The sequence below is a fragment of the Somniosus microcephalus genome, unplaced genomic scaffold (genome assembly GCF_052327205.1).
Source record: "Somniosus microcephalus isolate GS21.2 unplaced genomic scaffold, FLI_Smic_1.0 unresolved_chr2, whole genome shotgun sequence".
Taxonomy (NCBI): Eukaryota; Metazoa; Chordata; class Chondrichthyes; order Squaliformes; family Somniosidae; genus Somniosus; species Somniosus microcephalus.
Window position 1 is genome coordinate 24,322,782 of NW_028225180.1, and position 14,779 is coordinate 24,337,560.

Here is a 14,779-nt window from a genome sequence, read left to right on the forward strand (position 1 = left end):
ACGGGTTAGATACAGAGTAAAGCTCCCTCTACACTGTCCCATCAAACACTCCCAGGGCAGGTACTATAATGATATCAGCAAATAGAGATGGTATTTGCCTGTTTGATTATGATGCCTTACCAGCAGGTTTGCATGTATTGATTGCTTGTGCCTGACCAGCAGAGGGCATGTGACAGAGACAAGCAAGGCAGTTTAGTTTAGTTTCAGTTTCGTTCTAGATGCATCACTAGCATGATGTCTCCTGTAAATGCTGTATAAAGAGTTGAACAGACTTTAGATTGAAAGACATTCTCTTTCATAAATGTCTCGTCATTGAACCCACAAAGAAATCAATACAGGTACAGCACGGGTTAGATACAGAGTAAAGCTCCCTCTACACTGTCCCATCAAACACTCCCAGGGCAGGTACAGCACGGGTTTGATACAGAGTAAAGCTCCCTCTACACTGTCCCATCAAACACTCCCAGGGCAGGTACAGCACGGGTTAGATACAAAGTAAAGGTCCCTCTACACTGTCCCATCAAACACTCCCAGGGCAGGTACAGCACGGGTTAGATACAAAGTAAAGGTCCCTCTACACTGTCCCATCAAACACTACCAGGGCAGGTACAGCACGGGTTAGATACAGAGTAAAGCTCCCTCTACACTGTCCCATCAAACACTCCCAGGGCAGGTACAGCATGGGTTAGATACAGAGTAAAGCTCCCTCTACACTGTCCCATCAAACACTCCCAGGGCAGGTACAGCACGGGGTTAGATACAGAGTAAAGCTCCCTCTACACTGTCCCATCAAACACTCCCAGGGCAGGTACAGCACGGGGTTAGATACAGGGTAAAGCTCCCTCTACACTGTGTAAGATTCGAAATTTTCATTAATAACTACGCAGTAAATTAGGGTTAATAAGACAGTTTTATTGACCAAAAGATGCTTGTACAGAGAAACCTTTGATAAAAGGGCACACAAAATGGCTGCCAGACCTCGTGACCAGTTTCTGGGACCATTTGAAATTCTGTTACTGCAAGTCAGACAGGCTTGTGGATTGAGGACATTAAGCCCGCGAAAACCAGTTTCGGGAAACCGAAACTCAGGGAACTGAGCATACATACTAATTAGTTTATAAGTACAGGACAGTTTTGGGTAGCAGGATGAGGCCCATCAAGAAATGGGCGGACAATTGAACGAACACTTAAACCCATTTACTGTACAAAGAAAAGCCGTTTAACAGCCATCAGGGCCATCTCCAGACCGATCAATATACAAACCGAGTTACGGTGACAAAGCAAAGACATCATCGGCCCAGGAAGGCCAGTTCAGCCATCACCGACTCCCGTTATGAAGACAAAACACCCCTGCAGATAATTCTGCCAAAAATATTACAAAGACAGGACTATGATTTGGCGGGAGATAAGAATGTTCCAAAAGGGTATAACTGTGGATTGAAAAGGTCCATCAGTACGCTTCATAGCTGGGGCTTCACTTCACGCTTCGGAACTTCTACAGTAGCTTCACTTCGGTTTTCATTTCTTCAACGCTTCGGGACAGACTCTTCGGTTAAGGCAGCACTTCGGTTTCGGAACGTGGTCGGTGTTCGGCCAGGCAAGGCTCGGCCATGACGGGAAGACGACGAGGGTGGCCCGGGTACTTTTGTCGGGAGATCATCGACGCCCCAGGCCGAAGAAGAAGACACCCTCAGAAGGACAATCATTATGACTGTATAAGAGGACACTCCGGGCCCAGCACTCCAGTGCCTCAACAGCCCTTCGGTAACTGTAACACAGGTGCATTCAGTGCTTCAACACCACGCCGGTAACGGATTCATCCGTGGCGAGCGCTCACCAAGGCTGTATCGACTGCCTCATCGCGGGAGAACCAAGAGGAAAACAAGCTGCGCCAGAAGTTTCCAAATCCACGTGACGACGGAAAGCTGTGCCAAAAAGGCTGCGAACCCCTTTTTTCGCAATTCTGAAAGTGGTGAGCATGATCCCGAGTTCCTCAAGTCGAAACTTAGTTAGGTCTAGGGGAGGGGGTTAAGGGTAGTTGTAATGTGTTACCCCTTTTACGATGTGCCGTGTGTTCCCCATTTCCATAGAGTTAAGTTCATAGATGTGTGCATGCTTGTAGTAGCTTTAATCTGTGCTTATGACATGTATTTTGTAATGCTGCAAACTGTTTAATAATAAAAGCATCCATTTCGTGCTATTCGACCTGGTCTATTGAGTTTTTCTCTGCACTACAGCTCCCTGCACCTAAGTCCAAGGTCTAGAACCGTAGGGAAGAGTGGGTCGAACCACTCAAGGGTAATTATTGCAAGAAGCCTGGCAGGAGACCAGAGCAAGCAAGAGAAACCCCCTACAGAAATGGCGACCGCGGCAGGACCTTGGCAGCAGGAATGTAGTGTTTTAGGTCAAGGTCTGAATGAACGAAATGTGATGGATGAGAGAATAGCGGATTATGTTTTTGGGAAGGTAAACCTTACAAAACAGTGGATATCTGACCTATTAAGAGATAGGCGCCCGCTAGACGCAGCCATTAAATGGACAGAAAGCAAAGAGCACAAAAGATCGGCAGAAAAGGTGGTCTGGCTGATGTGCTACAAGAGGCAAGTCCAGCTTTTGGACCAAGTCGTTGTAGCACAGACAGCCCAGATAAAAGGGTTACTAGCAGAAGTGGAGGAAAAGGTTGCGGGAGGTCAGAAACTGATTGAATCGCTTAACGCGCTGAATCAGGAACGCCAATCCGTAACTCACCGCCATGAGACCAGGATAGATTACTTGGAGTGTCAGGTCATTGAGGCCAAGGCCAGTGAAGGTAGGATGAGAGACAGGTGTTTCCGCCTAGCTAAGCAGGTAGAGACACAGGAGGAAAGTATTCTGGGAGCTAGGGCAGCATACAAGATGGCCATGGAGGGTAGGTCTGAGAACACCGACCATAGCGCTTGCCAAAGGGAGCTAGAGGAACTGAGAATGGCCCTAGCGAAGGCAAATGGCTTGGTGTGTCTCATAAACCCACCAGCGAGCCAGCTACTGTTAGCCAAGGAATCCAAAAGACCGATTCCGCAAGAGGCAGTTGGGGTACCAACCCCCGAGCCCTCGGCACCTCCCGCCTATACTGAGTCTTGGACTCCGGGGAAGGAAACGGTGAAGTTAGACAAAGAGGTTCATGAGGTAGAGCAATCCCAGGTAGTAGACTTGGGGCCGGTGCCGATGTGTCCAACTCGACACCGGAGGCTCGGTCCGGGCGCAGTGGATGGCGAGGATGGACCCCTCGTGAATCAAATCATAATGCCCCACAGCGCACAACAGCTGAGGGCAATGATAAGTCACATCCCAAACCTCTCCGAGTCAGGAGATCCCTCCGTCCATTTTAGGGACGTGGAGCAGACCGCAGCCGTTAATGACTGCGACGGGGTTGAACAGTCCAAAATGCTGCTGTTCTCCCTGGACAGCTCGCTCCTCCAGTGTCTCCCTGACGAGAGCAAGAGAGGGCACAGGGAATATGAGGAGTTACGGGACGAGATCCTGGAGATTATAGGGGAGGGTGACGGAACTCCGTTCCTCCGATTGGAAAGGACGATACAGCTAGAGGGAGAACCCCCACGGGTTTTCACCAGAAGGTTGTGGCCAGTGTATCGGCGCAGCTGCCCGGGCAGGCCAGCCCGGGCCGGGCTGAATAATGACCAAAAGGCTCATTGGCTCCGGTGCCTGGTCGCCAATTGCTTGCCCCAGGGGAGGGAGCAGGCCAATGCAATAAGAGCACAGCTGTCATCATAGGTGACTTTAACTTACATATAGATTGGACTAGCCTAATCAGTAAAAATAATGAGGAGGAGGAATTCCTTGAGTGTTTGAGGGATGGTTATCTGGATCAATATGTCGAGGAACCAACTCGGGAACAGGCTATATTGGACTGGGTACTGTGCAATGAGAAGGGACTAATCAGTAATCTTGTTGTACGGGGACCCTTGGGTCAGAGCGATCATAACATGATCGATTTCTCACTCGAAATGGAGAGCGAAGAAATTGACTCAGAGACTAAGGTCCTGAATTTAAACAAGGGGAATTATGATGCCATGAGACGGGAACTGAGTAGGTCTGATTGGACAACGTTCCTGGGAGGACTGGAGGTAGATAAACAATGGCAAACATTTAAAGATAGAATGACAAAATTGCAAAAATTGTTTATACCAATCTGGCATAAAAGGAAATCTAAAAAGGTGACTCAACCGTGGATAACAGGGGAAATTAGAGACAGCATAAAATCCAAAGATAGGGCGTATAAAATAGCCAAAAAAAGCGCCAGAGCGGAAGATTGGGAACAGTTTAAGATAGAGCAAAGGAGGGCAAAGGGCATAATCAAGAGGGGCAAAATAGCTTACGAAAACAAGCTGGCGGAAAATATAAAAACTAACTCCAAAAGCTTTTATAAGTATATCAAAAGGAAAAGACTGGTGAAAACCAAAGTTGGTCCATTGCAGTCAGATACGGGGGAATATATAATGGGAAATAAGGAAATGGCAGATCAACTAAATGCATACTTTGGGTCAGTCTTTACGAAGGAAGACACAAAAAACCTCCCTGGGATATCGGGAAAAATAGGGACATTGGCAAAGGAGGAACTGACGCAAATCAATATCTCTAAGGATATGGTGTTAAGGAAGCTAAAGGGATTGAAGGTGGACAAATCCCCAGGGCCTGATAACATGCATCCTAGGGTACTGAAGGAGGTGGCCCTAGAGATAGCGGATGCACTAAGGATGATTTTTCAGAATTCATTAGACTCGGGAACAGTGCCGATGGATTGGAGGGTAGCTAACGTTACCCCACTATTCAAAAAGGGGGGTAGGGAAAAAGCAGGTAATTACAGACCTGTAAGCCTTACATCAGTTGTGGGCAAAATGCTGGAGTCCATCATTAAGGATGAAATAGCGGAGCACTTAGCAAATGGGGACAGGATAGGACAGAGTCAACATGGATTTACAAAGGGTAAATCGTGCTTGACTAATCTATTGGAATTTTTTGAGGGAGTAACTGGTAGAATAGATGGGGGAGAGCCAGTAGATGTGGTGTACCTGGACTTCCAAAAGGCCTTCGATAAGGTCCCACATAAAAGATTAGCATGGAAAATTGAGGCTCATGGGATAAAGGGGAAAGTTTTGGCGTGGATAGGGAACTGGCTGTCAGATAGAAAACAGAGAGTTGGAATAAACGGCTCATTTTCTGAATGGCAGGCAGTAACAAGTGGGGTACCACAGGGATCTGTCCTGGGCCCCCAGCTGTTCACAATTTACATTAATGACCTGGATCAGGGAGTCGGATGCAGCATTTCCAAATTTGCAGACGACACTAAACTAGGAGGGGGGGTGGGCTCAGAGGAAGAGACCAGGAAGCTCCAGAGCGATTTGGACAGACTGGGCGATTGGGCGGATAAATGGCAGATGCACTATAATGTGGACAAGTGCGAAGTTATCCACCTTGGGTGCAGGAACGGGAGGGCGAATTATTATTTAAATGGCAATAGATTGGGAGAGGGGGAAGTACAGAGAGACCTGGGTGTTCTTGTACACCAGTCACTGAAGGCGAGCATGCAGGTGCAACAGGCGGTCAAGAAGGCAAACGGTATGCTGGCCTTCATAGCAAAAGGGTTAGAATACAGGAACAGGGATACCTTGCTGCAGCTGTACAGGGCACTGGTGAGACCACACCTCGAGTACTGTGTACAGTTTTGGTCGCCTCATCTGAGGAAGGATGTTCTTGCCATGGAGGGGGTGCAGCGGCGATTCACCAGGCTGATACCAGGAATGGCGGGAATGACCTATGAGGAGAGACTATGTAGTTTAGGGATGTACACACTGGAGTTTAGAAGATTGAGAGGGGACCTCATAGAAGTGTATAAAATTCTGACAGGTCTAGACAGACTGGATGCAGAAGGAATGTTTCCCTTGGCGGGTGAGAACAGAACTAGAGGACATAATTTAAGGATAAGGGCTAAACCATTTAGGACAGAGATGAGGGGGAATTTCTTCACTCAGAGAGTGGTGAACCTGTGGAACTCATTGCCACAGAGGGCAGTGTACGCCAGCTCATTAAATATATTTAAGAGGGAATTAGATATATTTCTACGGGCAAAAGGGGTTAAGGGTTACGGAGAGAAGGCGGGGACGGGATACTGAATTAAAGGATCAGCCATGATCTCATCGAATGGCGGAGCAGGCACGAAGGGCCGAATGGCCTACTCCTGCTCCTATCTTCTATGTATCTATGTATAAAACATGGTTTGACCCCACTAACCCCCGCTCCACGGAGGAACTAGTACTTGATCAGCTCACGATAGGTTACAGGAACAGCAAGAGTAGGAATGTGCCTTCCTCAAAGGGAAAGGTGCATGAGGCGAGGCCTGCAGCTCCTGCTAAAAAGGAATGGCATCAGGAGGGGAATCGCCCTCCCCAAGCCAAGAGCAGTTGTTACGGGTGTGGGAAGGAGGGTCATTGGCGCCGGGACTGTAAAAATCCCTGGAAGGATTTAAAGGGAAAAACTTCCCCAGCACCGGCACCAGGAGCGGGTGCGGTTGTGGATCCTGCTGCGATTGAGTCAATCATACAGACAATGCGGTCTCTGATGACCTCGCAGGGGAAAATAGCTGTCACCACCGGCCTTGGCGCTCCCGAAACTCCGATCGCTGTACCCAAATGACTAGAGTCAGCGCAGCCCGTCTACCTGTGTCCGCTCTGCTATGATGCATGGAGACGACCCCTCGTAGAGATGGAGGTAGAGGAGGTGAAGGAAACCTATCTGTTGGACACGGGAGCATCGTGCACCGTAATCCATGCAGATAACCCCACCGCCTTGCCTCTGTCCACTGGGGTCCCATATCGTCTGTTGGGCTTCACGGGCGAAGAACACGCTGGCGCACATTCCCTTCCCCTCTCCATTTGTTTAGGGCCACTCCGCACCATGTGGAAGTGTATCCTGATGAAGTGGGAGGTGGGAGGTGGAACGGGAGTCCTGGGGTCTGATTTCTTGGTAGCCCACGGGATCCACGTGGACCTGAAAAATCATTGTCTCTGGGGAGAGGGTACGAGTGTGAAGGAGATAGAAAGTGTTAAGGAAACCCCTACGAAGGCGCGGGTTGGCCGGCGAGAAGTAAAATTCTTGGGTCTAACCCTATGCGCTGGCGAGAGAACCGTAGACCAGGAGGATGAGCCGGAATCGGTGCAAAATCCGCCGGTCTGCGCCACTCATACAGTAGAGGTGTGCCAACGCAAAAGGTGGTTTCACATGAAGCGGTGTAAACTGTTTAAGCCGGGTGCACCAGGGCCAACAACAGGGGCCAGGTCTGAGGACAAAAATCCTCAGCCTGCGACAGAGTCACAGACCACACAGGCTGGAACTGTAGCCTGCGTGAAGGGAGGAGTCGTCCCATCGGAGTGGGAGGTCTCCCCTCTAGTTTGGGATTCGGACGAGGAAGAGCCCAAACAGCTCGACCCCGCCCTTGACCCGATCACGGAGGAGGAAGAGTCAGAGGACGAAGATCCCACCCTCGACTCAAGCTTAGGGGAGGTAGGGATTGGGGGCGGAGACTCACCACCTGTAGGGACAGGTGAGGTGGAGTCGGATGCCACAGATCCCGGCCCCGGGGGGGCGGAGCCTGAGGAAAGGGAGCCGGAGCCGGCAGCTGTAGTGGGACCACAGGCTGTGACGGTGAAGGTCCCGATCCCCGGTCCGTTAGCCCTGGGAGCCTTGCCCAAGGCGCCCCCTCGTAGGTCGCTTCGGACACCTCAGCCCAGAAAGACTTGGCCAGATTCTCCGTATTTTCCCCAACCTCGGTTCAGGGTAGCCCCAGGAAAGACACGGTTCCCGTTCAGCAGCAACAGGCTGTGGGAGATCAAAGCCGAAGGTCAGTGCAGCCCCGCCACAGGAAGCGGCACGCTGCAGCCCTCACAGGAATTAGGTAGGCCGCCCGAAGGAGGGCGGCGCTGTACATAAGTTTAGGTAATGATGTTAAGTTTAAGTAATTTTAATGTTAGTTTAAGTATTGTAGAAAGTTTAAGTTGATGGGGATGTTTTAAAAAGGAAGTTTTCGGAGTCTGCCCAGTATGTGTGTGTGTTTGGAAGCGGGGTCAGGGGACCCCAGCGTCCGTTTAATTAAGCCAGCACCTATTGGGAACCTGGCTCGAGGAACACCGGACTCAATATCGAGTTCAACAATTTCAGATCATAACCTCAGCCCCCATTACATTTTTACTTATTTTTTATCCACACCTTTGTTTTGGCCCTTTTCCTCCCCCCCTTTTTATTCTCTCTCCCACATGGCAGCTGTCTCCCATTCTGCCAGTGCATTTCACACCTAATCTCGAGCCGTCTTTTGTCTCCACTAGTCCTATCACCATCGCGTCTCGTTTTGAATACCTCTTAATGTCCCTTCACTTCTCTTTTGTTCTCTCCCAGCCTGGCCTCTCAATCTATTTCATTTCCTGGGCCTTTCCAGTCTTGACAAAGAGTTTGACTCGAAACGTTGACTCTATTTCCTCTCCACAGATGTTGCCTGGCCTGCTGAGTTTTTCCAGCATTTTCTGTTGTTACTTCGGATTTCCAGCATCCGCAGTATTTTGCTACCCCCTACTATTGATGTCAGGCTAACTGGTCTGTAGTTCCCGGTTTTCTCTCCCCCTCCTTTCTTAAAGAATAGGGTTACATTTGCTACCTTCCAATCCACAGAAACTGGTCCAGAATCTGTGGAATTTTGGAAAATGACAACCAATGCATCCACTATCTCTATAGTCAACTCTTTCAAAACCCTAGGATTTAGGCCATCAGGTCCAGGGGATTTATTGGCTTTCAGTCCCATTAATTTCTCCAGTACTTTTTTTTACTAATACAAATTTCTTTCAGTTAGCGTTTTAGGTCGATGGCCCTTCGTCAGAGCTGGAAAAAGTTGGAGATGGAGCAGGTTTTTAAGCAAGTGTACGGGCAGGGAAAGGGGGAGGGGAGGAAAGAACAAAAGGTAAGGTCTGTGATAGGGCGGAAGGCAGGAGAGATTAAATGACAAAAGGGCTGTTGGTGCGAGGCAAAAGGAGATGGTAATGGGACAAGTTAAGAAACAAAAGATGACTCTCGATGAAGTGTAAATGGCAGAATGATCGACAGCTGCAATGTGAGAGAGAGAAGCAAGATAGGGGCAGAGGTTATAGTCTGAAATTGTAGAACTCGATGTTGAGTCCAGGAGGCTGTAAAGTGCCCAATCGAAAGATGAGGTGCTGTTCCTCGAGCTTACGTTGAGCTTTATTGGAACAGTGCAATAGCCCGAGGACAGAGAGATCAGAGTGGGAGTGAAGCGGTGAATTAAAATGACAGGCGACCGGAAGCTCGGGGTCACCCTGACAGATTGAACGGAGGTGTTCCGCAAAGTGGTCACCCAATCTGCGTTTGGTCTCCCCAATGTAGAGGAGCCCGCATCGTGAGCAGCGAATACAGTACACTAGATTTCAAGAAGTACAAGTAAATCGCTGTTTCACCTGGAAGGGGTGTTTGGGGCCCTGGACAGTGGGAAGGGGGGAGGTAAAAGAGCAGGTGTTGCATCTCCTGTGCTTGCATGGGAAGGTGCCAGGCGAAGGTGAAGGGGTGCTGGGGGTGATAGAGGAGTGGACCAGGGTGTCGCGGAGGGAGCGGTCCCTTCGGAATGCTGAACAGGGAGGTGAGGGGAAGATGTGTTTGGTAGTGGGATCAAGCTGGAGGTGGCGGAAATGGCGGAGGATGATCCGTTGAAAGTGAAGGCTGGTGAGGTGAAAGGTGAGGATAAGGGGAACCCTATCATGGGAGAGAGATAAAGGTGAGACTGAGTACAGTGATGCAGAGAGACACCAGCAGAGGGAGTTAGATAAAGGTGAGACTGAGTACTGTGATACAGAGAGACACCAGCAGAGGGTGATAGAGAAAGGTGAGACTGAGTACTGTGATACAGAGAGACACCAGCAGAGGGAGTTAGATAAAGGTGAGACTGAGCACTGTGATACAGAGAAACACCAGCAGAGGGAGTTAGATAAAGGTGAGACGGAGTGCAGTGATACAGAGAGACACCAGCAGAGGGAGTTAGATAAAGATGCGACTGAGTCTTCTTCTGAGGCAGTCCCTCGGAGCCGAGGATGACTTGCTTCCACATTAAAAATGAGTTCTCAGGTGACTGATGAGTCCAATGTGGGACCTACAGTCTCTGTCACAGGTGGGGCAGACGGTGGTTGAAGGGGCGGGTGGGTGGGGTACTTGGGTTGAGGTGCGCTCCTTGCGCTGTTTGCGCTTGGCTTCCGCTTGCTCCCGGCGAATAGACTCGAGGTATTCGGCACCTTCCCGGATGCTTCTCCCCCACTTTTTGCGGTCTTGGGCCAGGGATTCCCAGGTGTCAGTGGGGATGTTACACTTTTTCCAAAGAGGCTTTGAGGCTGTCCATGAAGCGTTTCCTCTGCCCACCTGGGGCTCTCTTGCCGTGTCGGAGCTCCGAGTAGAGTGTTTGTTTTGGGAGTCTCGTATCGGGCATGCGGACAATGTGACCCGTCCATCGGAGCTGATTGTGCGTGGTCAAAGCTTCGATGTTGGGGATGTTGGCCTGAGCAAGAACACTGACGTTGGTGCGTCTATCCTGTCAATGGATTTGCAGGATCTTGCGGAGCCAGCATTGGTGGTACCTCTCCAGTGCTTTGAGGTGCCTGCTGTACATGGGCCATGTCTCTGAGGCATGCAGGAAGGTGGGTTTCACTACTGCTCTGTAGACCATGAGCTTGGTGCCGGGTTTGAGGTCCTGGTCTTCAAACACTCTCTTCCTCAGGCGACCGAAGGCTGCACTGGCACACTGAAGGCGATGCTGGACTTCGTCATCGATGTCTGCCCATGTTGACAGTAGGCTCCCGAGGTATGGAAAGTGGTCCACGTTGTCCAAGGCCTTGTCGTGGACAATGTGCGTGATTCTTTAGCGCAGTCAAGACCATCTACGGCCCAAGCACCCAAGGCCCTACCCCACTGCGGGCCAAGGATGGAAAGGTGCACATCAAGGACAGAGAGGCAGTCAGTGCCCGCTGGAATGAGCACTTCTAAGATCTCCTTAACCGAGACTCTGTCTTCGATGCGAGTGTCCTAAGCTCCATCCCACAGCATGCTATCCGCCACCATCTCAGCACAACCCCAGCCCGGCATGAGGTTGAAAAGGCCATCCGACAACTGAAGAACAACAAGGCCTCAGGAGCAAATGGAATCCCTGCCGAGGCACTAAAGCATGGCGGAGAAGCACTACTGGCGCAAATTCATGAACTAATTTCTCTTATCTGGATGGAGGAGAGCATGCCAGGGGATCTCAGAGATGCTGTAATTGAGACTGAGTACAGTGATAGAGAGAGACACCAGCAGAGGGAGATAGATAAAGGTGACCCACCTCGTATCCCCCAGACTGACCTACCTGTGTTCAATGCGGGATTTGTGTTCAGTGCGGGCCCTGTGTTCAGTGTGTGCCCTGTGTTCAGTGCGGGCCCTGTGTTCAGTCTGTGCCCTGTGTTCAGTGCGGGCCCTGTGTTCAGTGTGTGCCCTGTGTTCAGTGCGGGCCCTGTGTTCAGTCTGTGCCCTGTGTTCAGTGCGGGACCTGTGTTCAGTCTGTGCCCTGTGTTCAGTGCGGGCCCTGTGTTCAGTCTGTGCCCTGTGCTCAGTGGGGCACTGTGTTCAGTGCGGGCCCTGTGTTCAGTCTGTGCCCTGTGTTCAGTCTGTGCCCTGTGTTCAGTGCGGGCCCTGTGTTCAGTGAGGGCCCTGTGTTCAGTGTGGGCCCTGTGTTCAGTGCGAGCCCTGTGTTCAGTGGGGGCCCTGTGTTCAGTGGGGGCCCTGTGTTCAGTGAGGGCCCTGTGTTCAGTGTGGGCCCTGTGTTCAGTGCGAGCCCTGTGTTCAGTGGGGGCCCTGTGTTCAGTGGGGGCCCTGTGTTCAGTGCTGGACCTGTGTTCAGTCTAGGCCCTGTGTTCCGTGTGGGCCCTGTGTTCAGTGTGGGCCCTGTGTTCAGTGCGGACCCTGTGTTCAGTGCGAGCCCTGTTTTCAGTGTGGGCCCTGTTTTCAGTGGGGGCCCTGTGATCAGTGTGGGCCCTGTGTTCAGTGCGGGCCCTGTGTTCAGTGTGTGCCCTGTGTTCAGTGAGGGCCCTGTGCTCAGTGCGGGCCCTGTGTTCAGTGCGGGCCCTGTGTTCAGTAAGGGCCCTGTGTTCAGCGTGGGTCCTGTGTTCATTGCGGGCCCTGTGTTCAGTGGGGGCCCTGTGTTCAGTGCGGGCATTGTGTTCATTGGGGGCCCTGTGTTCAGTGGGGGCCCTGTGCTCAGTGCGGGCCCTGTGTTCAGTGCGGGTCCTGTGCTTATTGCTGGCACTGTTTTCAGTGCGGGCCCTGTGTTCAGTGCAGGCCATGTTTTCAGTCTAGGCCCTGTGTTAAGTGTGGGCCCTGGGTTCAGTGCGAGCCCTGTGTTCAGGGAGGGCCCTGTGTTCAGTGCTGGCCCTGTGTTCAGGGAGGGCCCTGTGTTCAGTGCGGGCCCTGTTTTCAGCGATGGCCCTGTGTTCAGTGCTGGCTCTGTGTTCAGTCTAGGCCCTGTGTGCAGTGCGGGACCTGTGTTCAGCGATGGCCCTGTGTTCAGTGCTGGCCCTGTGTTCAGTGCGGGCCCTGTGTTCTGTGCTTGCCCTGTGTTCAGTGTGGGCCCTGTGTTCAGTGGGGGCCCTGTGTGCAGTGGGGTCCCTGTGTTCAGTGTGGGCCCTGTGTTCAGTGTGGGTCCTGTGTTCAGTGCGGCCCTGTGTTCAGCGATGGCCCTGTGTTCAGTGCTGGCCCTGTGTTCAGTGCGGGCCCTGTGTTCAGCGATGGCCCTGTGTTTAGTGTGGTCACTGTGTTCAGTGTGGGCCCTGTGTTAAGTGCGGGCCCTGTGTTCAGTGGGGTCCCTGTGTTCAGTGTGGGCCCTGTGTTCAGCGATGGCACTGTGTTTAGTGTGGTCACTGTGTTCAGTGTGGGCCCTGTGTTCAGTGTGGGTCCTGTGTTCAGTGCGGCCCTGTGTTCAGCGATGGCCCTGTGTTCAGTGCTGGCCCTGTGTTCAGTGCGGGCCCTGTGTTCAGCGATGGCCCTGTGTTTAGTGTGGTCACTGTGTTCAGTGTGGGCCCTGTGTTAAGTGCGGGCCCTGTGTTCAGTGGGGTCCCTGTGTTCAGTGCGGGCCCTGTGTTCAGTGCGGGCCCTGTGTTCAGTGCGGGCCCGGTTTTCAGTGTGGGCCCTGTGTTCATTGTGGGCCCTGTGTTCCGTGGGGGCCTGTGTTCAGTGCGGGCCCACATCTGTTCAGTGGGGGCCCCGTGTTCAGTGCGGGCCCTGTGTTCAGTGCAGGCCCTGTGTTCAGTGCTGGCCCTGTGTTCAGTGCAGGCCCTGTGTTCAGTGGGGGCCCTGTGTTCAGTGCGGGCCCTGTGTTCAGTGCTGGCCCTGTGTTCAGTGCGGGCCCTGTGTTCTGTGCTGGCCCTGTGTTCAGTGCGGACCCTGTGTTCAGTGCGGGCCCTCTCCTCAGTGTGGGCCCTGTGTTCAGTGCGAGCCCTGTGTTCAAGGAGGGCCCTGTGTTCAGTGCTGGCCCTGTGTTCAGGGAGGGCCCTTTGTTCAGTGCAGGCCCTGTGTTCAGCGATGGCCCTGTTTTCAGTGCTGGCCCTGTGTTCAGTGCTGGCCCTGTGTTCAGTGCTGGCCCTGTGTTCAGCGATGGCCCTGTTTTCAGTGCTGGCCCTGTGTTCAGTCTAGGCCCTGTGTTCAGTGCGGGCCCTGTGTTCAGCGATGGCCCTGTGTTCAGTGCTGGCCCTGTGTTCAGTGCAGGCCCTGTGTTCAGTGCGGGCCCTGTGTTCAGTCGGGGCCCACATGTGTTCAGTGGGGGCCCTGTGTTCAGTGAGGCCGTGTTTTCAGTGCGGGCCCTGTGTTCAGTGAGGGCCCTGTGTTCATTGCGGGCCCTGTGTTCAGTGAGGGCCCTGTGTTCAGTACGGGTCCTGTGCTTATTGCTGGCACTGTTTTCAGTGCTGGCCCTGTGTTCAGTCTAGGCCCTGTGTTCAGTGCGGGCCCTGTGTTCAGCGATGGCCCTGTGTTCAGTGCTGGCCCTGTGTTCAGTGCAGGCCCTGTGTTCTGTGCTGGCCCTGTGTTCACTGTGGGCCCTGTATTCTGTGTGGGCCCTGTGTTCATGCTGGCCCTGTGTTCAGTGCAGGCCCTGTGTTCTGTGCTGGCCCTGTGTTCGCTGTGGTCCCTGTGTTCTGTGTGGGCCCTGTGTTCAGTGCGGGCCTTGTGTTCAGTGCGGGCACTGTGTTCAGCGATGGTCCTGTGTTAAGTGCTGGCCCTCTGTTCAGTGAGGGCCCTGTGTTCAGTGCTGGCCCTGTGTTCAGTGTGGGCCCTGTGTTCAGTGGGGGCCCTGTGTGCAGTGGGGTCCCTGTGTTCAGAGTGGGCCCTGTGTTCAGAGCGGGCCCTGTGTTCAGAGGGGTCCCTGTGATCAGTGCGGGCCCTGTGTTCAGTGCGGGCCTTGTGTTCAGTGAGGGCCCGGTGTTCAGTGTGCGCCCTGTGTTCATTGTGGGCCCTGTGTTCATTGTGGGCCCTGTGTTCAGTGGGGGCCCTGTGTTCAGTGGGGGCCCTGTGTTCAGTGCGGGCCCTGTGTTCAGTGAGGGCCCTGTGCTCAGTGTAGGCCCTGTGTTCATTATGGGCCCTGTGTTCAGTGCGGGTCCTGTGCTTATTGTTGGCACTGCTTTCAGTGCGGCCCCTGTGTTCAGTGCAGGCCGTGTGTTCA